The sequence below is a fragment of the Hyaena hyaena genome, unplaced genomic scaffold (assembly GCF_003009895.1).
Source record: "Hyaena hyaena isolate Hyena2069 unplaced genomic scaffold, ASM300989v1 scaffold_139, whole genome shotgun sequence".
NCBI classification, from domain to species: domain Eukaryota; kingdom Metazoa; phylum Chordata; class Mammalia; order Carnivora; family Hyaenidae; genus Hyaena; species Hyaena hyaena.
Genome location: NW_024080771.1, coordinates 2,594,775 through 2,608,434, shown reverse-complemented (window position 1 = coordinate 2,608,434; position 13,660 = coordinate 2,594,775). Strand labels below are relative to the sequence as shown.

The 13,660-nt window shown below is 44.4% G+C and overlaps 1 long non-coding RNA gene across 1 annotated transcript; it reads left to right on the top strand.

The window, feature by feature from the left end:
• Positions 1-327: 327 nt before the first annotated feature.
• LOC120235856 lies at positions 328-12,584 on the top strand. Its single transcript, XR_005529515.1, has 3 exons — positions 328-405; positions 1,230-1,506; positions 12,426-12,584. It is a non-coding gene; the product is annotated as an uncharacterized LOC120235856 (long non-coding RNA).
• The last annotated feature ends 1,076 nt before the right edge of the window (positions 12,585-13,660 follow it).

Below are 13,660 nucleotides of genomic sequence, written 5' to 3'. Positions count from 1 at the left end.
CCCCTCCTCACGCTGTCTCTGTCTCTCTCAAAATAAATAAATACACTTTGAAAAATGTAATATGCTAAGTCATTTGTCCATTTAAGGATACGAAGGCCATGGCTGGAGAATTTATCCTTCCACTTACTCGATGACATCACAGAACACACGCAGGGAGCTTGGGCCTGAGGTTAGAGAGATAACTCGGGTAGGTTTGCCACCTTCGCCTCACTGACAGTTTGACAGAGGACACAGACATGTGAACATACCAGGGGAAGCAATGTCGTTGCTGTGCAAGAGCTTCGGACTCCCGGAGGGCGAGGAGGCTGCCTGACTCTCCAGAGGGTGGGGACTCTCCAGAGGGCTGCCTTCACAGAAGACGGGATCCCCGGGCTGAATCATGAAGGATAAGGGGGAGTCCCGTAGGTAAACACAGCACTCCTCGGGAAGAAGGGTGTTCAGAGTTTGGGCACTGTGGGAAAGGAGCCTGGAAAGTTCCCAGAAGCCAGTCACAGAGCTCTTCATGAGTCAGTCAAATTGGAACTTTATTCTGTAGCTGATGGAATGTCACTGTGGGCTTTCCAGGAAAGAAATGATATCATTAGGCTTGTGTTTTAGGAAGGGGACTCAGGTCTGAAGGATGGACTGTGGGTCAGGGGGACAGCAGACCGGATGCAGAGCCCTGTTAGGAGGTTTTGGCAACAGTGGGGATGAACTGAGACAGTTAGGGGGCGGGACGCTGAGAGGGATGAGGGGAGTTTTAGGGACATTTCAGAGATACTGTAAGTAGGATCTTTACTTATATGTGTAGGTATGAATAATGTATAGCCCGCTTTCTCCCACGAAGGGTTTGGGGTGGCCCTGCAGACTTGATAGTCAGATGGCTTGCAGGGGCTGAGGGAGAGGAAAGCTTCCAGCGAGCTCCTCAGTCTCTGGATCCGAACGGGGCAGACAGAGTGCCATTAATACAGGAAATGAAGGGAAAAGAGCCCACGCTCGGGGCATTGTTCAATGTTGAATTTCAAACATGTTGCATCTAAAGTGTGTGGACAACCAAGTGGCTATAAGGACCTGCACCTTGTGAGAAAAGCTGAGGTCTGAAAAGCAGAATTTGGAATTACCAGCGTATTGGTGGAGGATAGGTGTCGTCACAGACTCTGGTGAAAAGACCAACCATTAAGTTGTTTACAAATGTTCGTCTATCTGCTATCTCATAGATGTCTCTGCATTTTTTTTCACCTTTCTTCAAGTTTAAATACCCTGTGATGGCTTCCGAGAGTAACAGCAGAACTGAGCAATGAATGCTATCTCCGGGATCTCCCTTAGTTTGCCTTTGCTCATGCCCAAAGTCCCATGCACATTTTGTACTCGACATTCTGCCTAAGATAAACTGAAGTCTCGTGCAGAGGGAGAAGCCCTCGAGATTTCAACCAGATCATTTGCAGCTTCTAGACCACACTGTACCTTCAGAGCTTGAGCAACACTCTGGCTTTTTGAAGAACTGAAGAGAACACACTTCAGTGGCAGGTAAAGGAAGGGAGAGGGCTGGAGCTGGCTTCAGACTTGTATTTATTTAAAAACTGTGTAAATGTTTAGGATATGATATGTAAACTTTCCTTTAGGCATCTTTTCATACAGCAGCCTTGACAGTTAACCATTGAGTTTCCCTACTGAGGGAGGAAACCCCGGGCGTTGTTTTGGAGAAGCGGAAGCAGAAAGGTCACTTGCCAGATGGCACAGGGGGCAGGCAGAGGGGTTCGCCATCTGCTCTCAGCATTGGCAAAAAAAGAGAAATCAAAGGCAGCTGTGCCGGCGCTGAAGTGAGAGTAAGAGGGACATACCTTATTCCTCCAGTCTCAGGGCCAATCTCATAACACAACATGAGAGCAGTGGATTGGCCACGGCTCTCCTCGAGGTTGTGGGCTCACTCTGGGTTGGTATCTCACATTTTCTCCTGGGGCTCAGGCCACAGAAGCAGTCCTGGCCTGTGACAGGCAGCCCTGCGGCAGACTAGACAAGGCTGAGCCAAGCCACGCAATCCCACCTCAAGGGGCTGCTCAGAATGGCTTGTGTCACACCCACTTGTATTCCATTGGCCGCAGCAGGTCACATGGCCAAACCCAAAGGGATATGGTACAGGAAAGGAGGAAATAAATTCTTGAGCATAGTAATAGCATCTGTCATAGTTATTCATCCTTTTGTTAGTTATTTATTGAGTGTCAGCATTGTATTGGAAATTGATCTATAGCCTTAGATCTCCCCCTACCCCCATGGAGCTTATAATCGTGTGTGGAACACACATGATGAAACCAACAATTTCAATAAAGTCTGAGACCAGTCTCTGATTTTAGGCCTCTTTCCAGGGGATTGGAGGCTGCAGAGCAGAGAACGACTGCCATGAACTTTTAGGGATGAATTATTTCAGAGTGTTACCATACTGAGGCCTAATCAATAGTTTTCCATGGATGGAATGGGGAGTGGTGGAGACAGTTTGTTCTTGAAGATTCTACCCAGGCCACTGGCCTCCTTATGGCCTTCTCTGCTGAGACAGTGTCAGGCCTAACATGTTACCTGTCTTGACGTTTTTTGGTCCCACTTGCCCCCTGTAACAGCAACTCCACCCACTTCCCTGCCTGGTCGTGTCCTGAGTCAGTAAGGACTTAGATCCAGCTCTGTGCTGGGGAGCTGAGGATGAAGTTACCCTTGGCTATTTGGCTCTCCATGGCCAGCTGCCCGAACTTGGAAAATGGGATTCCTGCCACATTCCTAGGCTTTCTCTATTACCCTCCAAGCTCTTCTATACCCTCATGCCCATACTCTTTGACCCAACCTCCCAAGGTTCCCACCCAGTGATTCCTTTTTTATCTGTTGGACCCTCTAGTCCCACAATTAAGAGACCCAACTATTCCCTCAACATCTTCATAGAAGGCTCTCTCTGAAAACTCTTTCTTGTGGGTGCCGTTTCTCCAGGCCTCTTGAACTCAGGACCAGGAGACTGGGAAATATTCTCCTTACTCCCCAGTATGGCTTCCTATACCCTGGTGTGACATTATACACTCCTCTGAAAGGACAAATTATTGGTTACTAGATGTAGACAGCTCCACTGGGGTTCAGGGAAGGCCCTGGCAGAGGGTAGCGGCCACTTTTCTTCATACTCTCTGCTTGGTGCAACCAAAATTTTATGCAGGCATGCAGGGGTGGGCGCATACATGCAGCATGCAGATGATGCCCAGAGACGGGATGGCATTGAAATACGGCAGACCAAGCGTTTCCATCAATGACTCATTCAAATTTACCTTTTATATGAGGTCTGGCATCAAGAACAGTGACCCTGGACATTGGGGTCCCAAGTCCCAGGTGAAATATAAATACACCCAGAGGCTCTAGAGAAATTTACACAGTACTAGTTAAGACTAAAAGCAAGTGAGCCAAGTGGGGAAATAGCTCAAGTGCCCTGTCTGCAAAGCTTTACTAAGATTTATTTGGAAAGTTATGGTCTCTCCCAAAATGAATCCACAGACTGCCCTGCTCTGATTACAAGAAGAACGTTGAGATCTTTATTAACAGTCATCATTGGATTCCTTCCCTCCTTAAGGAGATTAATTAGGTAAATTTCATTACAGTAACACCAATTTTCTTGGAAAGAAACCATGCAACTTCAGAATGACTTTGAGTTTATATCTGAAAACTAAGCAATGTTAATGTTTACAGTTGAGAATGTGAAACATTAGGTTTTAACAGATGTTGATGTCATTCTTGGCATCCCACAATGATATAAACTACTCCGTGAAGAGGTAACACATTGTTAAATGTAATCAAAATGCAAAGAAAGAAGTTGAAATGTACACACACTCACTGTTCAACCCTGCCTCCCACTTACTCACCCTGCATTTACCATCTGAGCCGAACCAGAAAATGGTACTTGAGATGCTCCCATTTATCACAAATGTCTAGATAGAGAGATGAAGGAAATGCTCCCCTTTTATTCAGTGGTTTGATGCTATAGTACTTTCAGAGAAAGTCAAAATGACCAAGGAAAGAGAGGTCAATTCGAGTCCTGGTTTTGCCACTATTTGTTGTTTGACCTTGGGCCTCAGTTTCCCCATCCATAGTAGAAGTCTAGACTCACTGGCCTCCAACAACAAGCATATAACTGTTTGGAGAATGATTTTCCTGTTATTTAGGTAGAGTGTCCAATATGCTGCCATTTGACAATCACTGCCCCCTTCAACATAGAAGGGAATCTCAGAATTTGGGGCTGATTCTAAATCTGCCAGGTGGGCCATGACGTCCTGAACTGGCCTCATGACAGTTAGGTACTGGGACATTTTTGAGCCTGCATCAGACAGAGCTTTGTGAAAATTCACTCTTAAAATCCTCTACCCCCAGCTCCCTCTGCTTTTACTGTTTTCAGAGTGTCACCATATGTGAGTGTCATCTCACATTACTGCAAGGTGGGCAGGGCATGAGTCTTACACAGAATTGCTAGATGAAGCTCGAATATGTTAAGTAAATTGAAATTTCTAGGTACAGTGTAGAATTCCTCCCATAGTACTGGGAAGAGGGACATCTCTCTGTGATTTCTTAGTGCCTCTAAAATCATTCCACATAGCAGCCTTAGATCAGTGGGTCACTTTGGTAAGAATTTGACAAGTCTCAGAATGATCTGCCTGCCTGATTCCCCCCAACAGGTAGTTTGGTTCTCTAAAGGGGCTTTAGGACCTGGCCAGCCTTTCGGTACTCCTCTAGACCACTAAGTGACCCTAGTAATAAACTGGAACTTTCCACTTATGAAGTTATAGACTGGATCTAACTTTCCTTTCATAACATCTTTCATTTAAAATGCTCTGTGGATGGAACTTGAATAACCAAAGGTATGTTTAGGACCCCAAGGGCCCTGGAATAGATTTGCTCGGGCTTGGAGAGTCCAGGGGGTCCTGGCTTACCCTGGAGGTTTGACCTCCCAAGGAAGCAAGAATGTTGGGCGTTTTCTCCCGGACTGCACACACCCTCAGAATACTGTACTCTGTTCTGGACTCAACAACTTTCGAGTGATAGGAAAAAACAACAGGAAAGCACAGAGGTGAGCCATGATGATGAGCAGATTGGAAAATTATTTTATGCATGAAAATGGAAAAACTAGGCGAGTTCACACTGGGGAGAGATGGTCAGAGGGAGGATTGGTAATCAGCCTCAAACACACAAAGACTGTTTTACAAAGACTGGAGGCCATTGGCTCCCCATGAAAGAGTGAACAAGGAGACGTAGCCTCACGCTCATGCCCAGATGGATTCAGTTAGCAGGAGGAAGGCTGTCCTGCCTGTCGGAGCTGTAAAGTCTGGAATGACTCTAAGGAAGCTGTCAGATGCCCTCCTCTGGCCCCCCTGTGAGCAGAGGGACTTCTTTCTAGTGAGGCTAGAATTCTCTGACAGTTGCCAAAGGACTAGATCAGACATACACATTAGCGCTCGCCACGGTAAGTCTAATTTTTTGTGTTTGTGGTGGGCCAAATAAAATCCGCCTACAGACTCGTGGAAAACAGTGTTGAGTGGGAGCAAGAACATGAGAGGAAAAGGAAGTATTTTAACTGTCAACTACAGGAATTTTAAGTGTGAGAGCTGGGATACAGGGCCACTGCCTCGAGACCTGTGAATGCCCAGATCTGCTTCCCTCAACTCTTCCTGAAACTATTTACAACATGGAACTAGCTTTCCTTTCAAACTTCCAGGATTCTAGGACATACCTGTGCTTTTAACAAAGAGTGTTTTGAAGTTGTTCATAAACTATATAGGAACGACTCACTCTGTTGCATTGGTCACTTGGGACATTGGAAGGGAAGAAACAAGACTGTTTCAGTGTCGAAGGTGCCAATAGTGAGGGCTGCTGTGCTACGAATGCACGATTTGTAAAATGGAGACCTTGTCTGTGTGTGTGAGTGAGTGCAGGTGTGTAGATAATACAGCTCTGGTGATGATGACGGTGTGTGTTGCGTCTTGAGCTGTATTTCTTATTGTACGTTGGCTTTGGACACTCTTGCGTCTCCAGTCACACGGCAACGGGCTGTGGTAGAATGGGCAACAGGGCGACGGGGCCACAGCTCTCAGTCTGCGTTCCCGCCTTGTCATCACGAGGGGCTGTGTGATCCCAGACAAGCCACCCAATTTTCAGAGTCCCAGTTTCCCTTCTGTAAAATGAAGCCGTTAGAATAAACCAGTGTTTCCTAAACATCAGTCAGTTTGTGATTAAATGTCATACCTTTACCCTCCAAATGCTACCTGCATTTTTGTATTAATGTTTTTCTTTACATCAACCTATTTTTAATTATATAAATCTATTTTAAAGGGAATCGTATATCTTACCATACAAGGAAAACAACTTTACTTGGCATAAATAGGGAGTAAATAAAAGGAAAACAAAATTATGTAACTAAATTCTAGCTAGTAACTGCTGCTTGCCAAAAACCAAGCCTGAGGCTTGCTCTCTATTTTATGCACATATGTATGTATATAAGTAAGTAAGATCCACCCTATGTGGGGCATGAATCCAGAACCCTGAGATCAAGCACTGCATGCCGTACTGACTGAGCCAGCCAGGCAGCCCTGTTCTCTATTTATTAAAGAGGGAGATTAGCAAGTATTAGAAAATGTTAAAGATAGATTAGTTCCAAACTGATACTTTCTCTTTGACATAATCATGAGGGTTGAAAGAAACATGAGGGGTCCCTGCCTGGCTGAGTCGGTTGAGCGTCTGACTCTTGATATTGGCTCAGGTCATGATCCCAGGATCATGGGATTGAGCCCCATGTTGGGCTTTGCACTGAGCGTGGAACCTGCTTTGGATTCTTTCCCTCTCTTTCTCTCTCCATTTCTCTCTCTCTCTTCCTCCCTCTCCCCCCTTCCCAACTCGAGCATGCATGCGCTCTCTCTAAAATAAAATTTAAAAGAAAAAAAGAAACTTGAAAGACTGGCTGACTCTTTTGTAGGAAAGCTTTTTATTTTTAAATAATTTCAAACTTACATAATGGGTATAAGAATGGTACAAAAGAAGTCCAGTAGATCTTTTATCTGGATTTACCAGTTTTGAACAATGGCCACATTTGCCTTATCATTCTCTCTCTTTCTGTATATATACTTAAAGTTCTTTTCTAAACCACTGAGTAGGCTGCAAACACCACACTCTTTATACCCCGGTATGTATTTCCCAAGAATAAGGATATTCTTTTTTATAACCATGGTGTAATTATCACGGTCAGGAAATTTAACATCACTGAAATAACTGTAAGCTATCCTTCAATTTTGTCAATTGAATCAATATGTCATTTATGGGTCTTGCCCCCTGGGACAGGAATCAGTGCAGACCATGTGCTGCATTTAGTGGCCATGTCTCTTTGTCCTTCTTTAATCTGGGACAGTTCCTCACCTTTATTTGTATTTCATGACATTGACATTTTGGAAGAACGCAGGCTAGTTATAGACTGGCCCTTAATTCCTGGTTGGCTCGTGTTTCCTCTTGATTAGATTCAGGAAAGGATGGCCTGCTTCTGAGTCAGTGTTACGCAATGCCATTTCCAGGTTCCTATGAAATCGTCTTTTGTGTGACAGTGAGAGCCACCCACACTTATCTCCATGGTTCCATTTAGTGCCTTTTAATTTATATTTCTAAAGAAACCCAGACACTGGTGTTAACCTAATCACACTATTTATCATAAGTCACATGATCCACACTATTTCATGTTGTTACTGGCCCTACCAGATATTGCATAAGTAATCTAGAATTTAAATTTTTGTTAATGTTTTATTTATTTCTGAGAGAGAGAGTGTGTGAGCAGGGGAGGGTTAGAGAGAGGGAGACACAGAATCTGAAACAGCCTCCAGGCTCTGAGCTGGCAGTCAGCACAGAGCCTGACGCAGGCCTCGAACCTATGAACCGTGAGATCATGACCTGAGCTGAAGTCAGACGCTTAACCAACTGAGCCACCCAGGTGCCCCTCCATAACCTAGAATTTAAAGAGAAGCTCTTGGGGCATCTGGGTGGCTCACTTGGTTAAAGTCACGATGTCATGGCCTGTGGGTTCCAGTTCCGTATCAGGCTCTGTGCTGACAACTCAGAGCCTGGAGGTCCCTTCAGATTCTGTCTCCCTCTCTCTCTTCCCCTCCTCCACCTGTCTGTCTCTCTCTGTCTGTCTCTCAAAAATAAGTAAACATTTAAAAATGGAATAAATAAAGAGAAGCTCTTCTGGGGAGCCTGGGTGGCTCTGTTGGTTAAGCGTCCAACTCTTGGTTTTGGCTCAGGTCATGATCTCGTGGTTTCATGAGTTCTAGCCCTGAGTCAGGCTCTATGCTTGCAGCATGAACCCAGCTTGGGAGTCTCTCTCTCTCCTTCTCTCTCTGCCCCTCTCCTACTTACACTGTCTCTGTCTCTCTCAAAATAAATAAACTTTTTTTTTTTTTAAAGAGAGACGCTCTTCCTTTATACCTTTCTCTCTTTCTGACAGGAGTTGATAATGTCTCTTATTTGAGAGTCAGGCATGGCCAGGAACAAAAGTTAAAGAGAACGAAGGAATCATGAACTGTATGTAGAGTGAGTGGTTATAGCAGTAATTCCTGCTCAATGTGACCTCCATTGTGAACAGAAGTTGGAAAGAAATAATGGAAGAGATATGGTCCCTTGTGAGGAGCTATTTGGATCAAAGAAGTCTCCACAAGCAATGTAGAAGCAGGTAGCAGATGGTAGCCAAAAAGTGTGACTCAAGTCTACTGTCCCTTCTGCTATGGGAAGTACCTTAGTAGTGTTTTTGTTGTCATCATCGTTGTGGTTGTTTTAATGTTTAGAGACAGAAAACCAACCTGAACTAGCAGAGGTAAAAAGAAAAATGTATTGGATCACTTATAGGCATCAGGAATGGATGGAACCAGCTGCTCAAATGACATCATCAGAGTATCTCAATTCAGCTTAATTCTATGTTAGCTTCTTACACCATTTGGATAGAAAAAATGGCCCCAATTAACTTACATGTTACAATCTCAAAAGGAGAGACCCACTTTCCCCGCATGTGTATCAGTCCTCCAAAGTGCCTTGGGAATGACCTTGTGTGGGTCAAGAGTCCACCACTGGGCCCATCATTGTGTTTTGAATGACGGGATACTCTGACTGACTGTGCTGTACACATACCTCCCATTTGCGAGGTAATTAAGGCATGTGGTTGACAATACTACCAAGTGTAGAAGAGGAAGCTCCCCCTAGGGAAAGATGTTATCCAAGGAAAAATTGAAGGGATACTCAGTACGAGGCTATGATGCAGCATAGAGGACGATTTATTGAGCTCTTTGATGCTGTATGGGGAAGAATTGATGCCGTATGGTGGTTAAGAGCCCAGGCTTTGGGTCTGAATCTTTACTGTACCATCCATTAGTTCCACGGACATAGGCAAGTTCTCTCTGAACCCTAGTTTCTTCATCTGTAAAATGATGAAAAATACTCTATTTTGTAAATACTCCAAGCTGTAAAATGGGTAAAATTACCATATTATCAGAGGTCTTGTGTGCAAACAAGAATTCATTTGACCTAGTTTAAGCAGAAAGAGATTTATTAGAGATAGTGGATGGCTAAGAGGACCCCGGAGGATTTAGAGAAATGGGCTCTGGGGTACATTTCCAGGAATAACTCCCAGACCTATTCTGTGTCCCCGGCTTAATCAAGGCCTTGGTGCCTTGATTCTTATTGCAGCACCGTGGAAACTGCCCCCACTGTCTACCCCAGAAGCAGCCCGCCTGCCCTGGCCACCGTACTGGCAAAACAGAAACGTCCCTGCCACTCCCGTTTCGCTGCACAGCTCACTGCTGAATCAAGCTCTCAGGCATGCGTCCGATCGCTAGACCCATGTTTACATCCTTCATAGCATGTGCCCCGTGCAGGTAAACAGAGATCCTCTCTCAGAAGGGGCCCCTGCTTGGCTGCATGGTCTACTGCTCTTGCTACCTTGAAATTCTTAGCGATTTGATCTTGGAACTGGTGTCTTTTATATGAAGTCTGGTGGGACAATGGAGCACGTGCCCTTGACAGCAGCGTGCATGCATGCGCTCAGGCCCGCAGGGGTGAGGATGCCTATGTCCTCACCTCTGACGGTACAGGGCACCGTGACGTTCCCCAGTGGTGGCTGGGCCGGGACCTGGGCCCGGCTTGCTGGTGGTGACAGCAGCAGGGAAAGAAGCAGCGGCTGTGGTGGTAGTGGCTGCTCCCTGGAGGGAGAAAAGGCTCTGCAGGAGGTAGAACAGGGACCGAAATGGGCAACCAAGCTGACTGCATCCTTGCAACCTCCGCGCAACTATGAACACAGGGAGTGTAATCTAACGTCATCCCCGAGCCTGAGAGCCAGGATAGGAAGTGCTGGTGTTAGTGGGTTACTACCAAATAAATGCAGACACATAGATAATGCAATCGACGCGTTTGGGAATCATTAGAATTCTTCAAAGAGTTTGGAATCTCTGGTTTTTACAAGTGTACAATACTGCAAAGTAAATATCGGCAGGGTTAGAAAGAGATGTTCACATTTAATATTGTCACATTTGATGGAAAAGAACACTATTTTCCTATGAAGCTTTAGATGAACCAATCAACAAGGAAGATAGTTTTATGGTTAGTTTCTCTTTTTTTTTTTTAACATTTATTTACTTTTGGAAGACAGAGAGAGACAGAGCATGAGTGGGGGAAGGGCAGAGAGAGAGAGGGAGACACAAAATCTGAAGCAGGCTCCAGGCTCTGAACTGTCAGCACAGAGCCTGACGCGGGGCTCGAACTCACAAAGTGTGAGATCATGACCTGATCGAAGCTGGATGCTTTACCGACTGAGTGAGGCGCCTCTATGGTTAATGTGTCTTTGCCATTGAAGACACGGTGATGGAATGTGTAAACAGTTTTTCTGAATTATGTACAAGTCATGGGAACACTTTCAGCTTCCTGGAGGACCCCAACAAGTTATCGGAAGTGCCAGAGGAAACATCAAACTGTCATTGTATAAATTTACATTTAAAATTAAATGCAGACTTACACAAAACTGATTTGAATGAGGAGTTAAATCTTTTCAGAAAAGTTATTCTGAAAGAATTATTAACTCTAGATGTACTAAAATTTGTATTTCAAAGCAATTCATCAAAAATGCATCCCAATTTTGTCAGAGACTATAAAATATTCCTAACAGCTCAGAAATAGTTGCAATAGTGGCATCAGAAATCAAAATCAAAATAAAATACGAAAAATTATCTGTGATCTTACATTTCCTAAGGACCAGTTGACATCATTTTTGATTACACTGATTGAAAATCGTGTTGCTAAAAGCATCAATTTTGAGGGTCTAATAAGTTAATTTTCAGAAAAGCAACTTAGAAAAATCTTAAGATCTGTCAAGATAGTACATTAATAAAGTATTGTTCCCTATTATCTGATTTAAAATTATGACATACCTTTTTTGCAATTTTAAAATTTACATTGTTACTAATATATCATTATTACCCCATAGTACAAAATGTACTTGTAAAATACAAGTAACAAAATATATTTTTTTTAGTGGATTATATCGTAGTGCACCTTTCCCTCCTACTTTTTGAATAAGGGACTGCACTCTTTCAATTGTCACTGGGCCTTACAAATTATATGCCTGGCCTTGGCTACGTGCTTGTACTTTGGGTATGAGTAAAGCTAAGAAATGTTGCTTGTGGGATTTCTACACTGAGACGGAGGGTTTCATAAAGCAAGAACTCAGCTAGTCAGGAATGACGGCATATCAGCACCCTACTCACCTCACTGGCTGCCGACCCACTAAGTATATTTATTTTCTCCTTGGGTAGTCCCAGCAAAGTCTGAAAAGAGGTCTCAATTAGCTATGTTAATCCCTCCATTCTAAGGAAAGATCAGCAAATTCTTAAGGCCAAGGCGGAGCTCACCCCTACCTCTGTGAGGGGTGGTTTTCCTAACTACCTGTCAGTTGAGCTAACTCCTCTTTCTCAAAGGCTCCGGGCATCTGCCTGCCCCCCTCAGAAGATAGTTTTGTTATTTAATGCTTTCCTAATGCTGTATAATGCACAGATTGGATAAACTGCAAATATTTACCTTTCTCAAAAATATTGATTTAAGAGGATTAGTCATTTAGTCTCATGCCATTTTTATTTTCACCGAATGACTGTGAGTGATTCTAAAATTCTCCTTCGCAAATATCCTGAAAGGAGAGGAAGGAGAACAAATTGTTCTGAATTGAGGACTAAATTTGATCCTGTAAGTTAGAAAGCTCCCCTCTAAGACTTGGTAAAGATGCAATCACTGTCAAAGTGCTTGGGTCTTGCTTTTTCTATGTCCCAAAGGACACGAGCACGTGTGTGTGTGTGTGTGTGTGTGTGTGTATGAATGGCCAGTTTCCTCAAATAAATCTCCTTGTATCTTATTCCTTCGCAAAGACAGACCACCAAAATGTCTGGGCAAGAGTTACAAAAAGAAGACTAGACCACCAGGCTGACTGGGCAAGCTACAAAAAGAAGAATCACCAGTCTTGGACCTGTGGAAATAGACCACGGAAACACAAATTGTTAGTGTTTCAGAGATGGCTAACAGCAATTTCTTCAGTTTGGAGGTAAGAACCTTGTGCCCAGGAAGCTGCCTTCTTGGTTGGAGGTAGAATGGGGGTGTCCAGGGTCCTCATGTAGAGCTCTTCAGCTCCTCTCCACAGCCAGGGCCAAAGACATGGGTGTTCAGGGACAGCCATCATGCGGGCTTAGAATGCCTCATAATCCCAGCATGTGGTGACTTCTTGGTGTAGAGCTTTCACAGCGGGAGACATAATGAAGTAAAGACCAAGATCGGAATATGGCTGTTTAGATTTGCAGATAGAATGTGGGAGTGAGAAGGAGTGAGATGGAACAGGGATGAGGGTCAGAAATTCGGTTCAGGGCTACGGCCATGCCACTGTGAACACACGCCATCTTGTCAGATCTTGGAAACTAAGCAGGGTCGGGCCTGGTTAGTACTTAGATGGGAGAAATTTGGTTCAGGCTGGGATCGGGGAGGTAAGAAAGGGAGTGTGTATACCATTTCTGTGTAAGAGGAGAAGAGAAAGGACGTCTGACTTAAGCATTCCAAGAAATCTATGTGTCTATGTGAGTGTGCATGTTGTATATCATTTAAGAGTCACAGTTGTGGGACCAACTCTCAGCTCCATTACTTACTAGTTGTGTACCAGGCAGATTAGGTCATGTCCTCTCTCCAGGCCTCAGACTCCACAGGTCTAAAGCAGGGAGAATTTTAGTAGTTACTTCAATTGGGATTGTGAACATTAAATGAGATTATCTATGCAAAACACTTGGAACGGTGTCTGGCTATGGGTAAGTGACCTGTAAATGTGTGCCGCTGTCACACCAGACAACATTTATGACCCATACCTTTGAGGCACCTGATTTTCTGGGACTCTGCCCCCCACGTACGCTTCTCACCTGCTGTAAATAAAGCTAACACCTTCCACTCAGACTGCGTGCCAACACTTTTGTGCCTAGAAAGGGACAAGGTCACCTAATAAGACCACTCCTCTGTGGGGTGAAGCCCGGCCCTCTAATCCCCACCTCACACTGGCTTCTGACAGGGGTTGACATGGTCAGGTGTTTACCAACCATAGCTTCTATCTCCATCCCTAAATGAAAAC